We start from the raw sequence: 813 nt of genomic DNA, 5'->3' as shown, positions 1-813 counted from the left end.
GCCCCGCCCGCGCCTGCCCCGCCGTGCCCGGGCCGGGCGGCGGCTCCGCGCCGCGGCGGCTCCGCGCCCGCCGGCATCGGCATCCCCGCCGCCGCCGCCGCCGGGGCCCTGAGTGGCGGCGGCGCTGGCCACTGGCGGCGGGCGGAGGGCGGGGCCGGCGGTGCCGATTGGTGGCGGCGGCGCGGAGCTGTCGCGGCTGCCGGTGCTGCCGGGCCCCGCCGCCCCCGGCCCAGCCGCTCCGCGCAGCGCGGAGAGGGAGCGACGGCCCGCCGTGCCGCTGCGCTGCAGCGGGGCGCTGCGCGGCCCTTCGTTCCCCCTTTTTAAATATATATTTTTTATTAGAATTGTTAAAAAATATTTTCCGAGGCCCCGCGCCGGAGCCCGCCGCAGCCCGGCGGTGCTGACCGGGCAGCGGGGCCGTCCCGCCGCGGCCGAGGCTCCGCCGCCGCTTTGCCTCAGTGTGGGCCAGGGCTCCGCCGGCCGCGCTCCACCGCCTGCCGCTCCCAATGCCCGCTCCGCGCTTTCCTGTACCCCCCCACCCCGCTGGCCGGGCTGACGGCGGGGGGGCTCCCGGAGAAGGCTCGGTAGCGGCGGGAGGGCGGCCCGGCCACGGGAGCCCCGCCGAACTACAATTCCCAGAAGACACTGCGGCGCCGCTGGACTACAGCTCCCGGCGTGCCCCGCGCGGCGCGCAGCCTCCCTGCGCGGGTGAACTACAACTTCCGGCATGCCCCGCTGCCGGGGTCCTCCCGCCCGCCTCCCCTTTGCCCCGCGGCGCCCCGATAAAGGTTCCGCGCAGCGCGCAGCGCGGCT

This window comes from Falco rusticolus, chromosome 17, assembly GCF_015220075.1.
Source record: "Falco rusticolus isolate bFalRus1 chromosome 17, bFalRus1.pri, whole genome shotgun sequence".
NCBI classification, from domain to species: domain Eukaryota; kingdom Metazoa; phylum Chordata; class Aves; order Falconiformes; family Falconidae; genus Falco; species Falco rusticolus.
The sequence above is the reverse complement of the archived record's forward strand: the minus strand, read 5'-3'. Positions refer to the sequence as shown.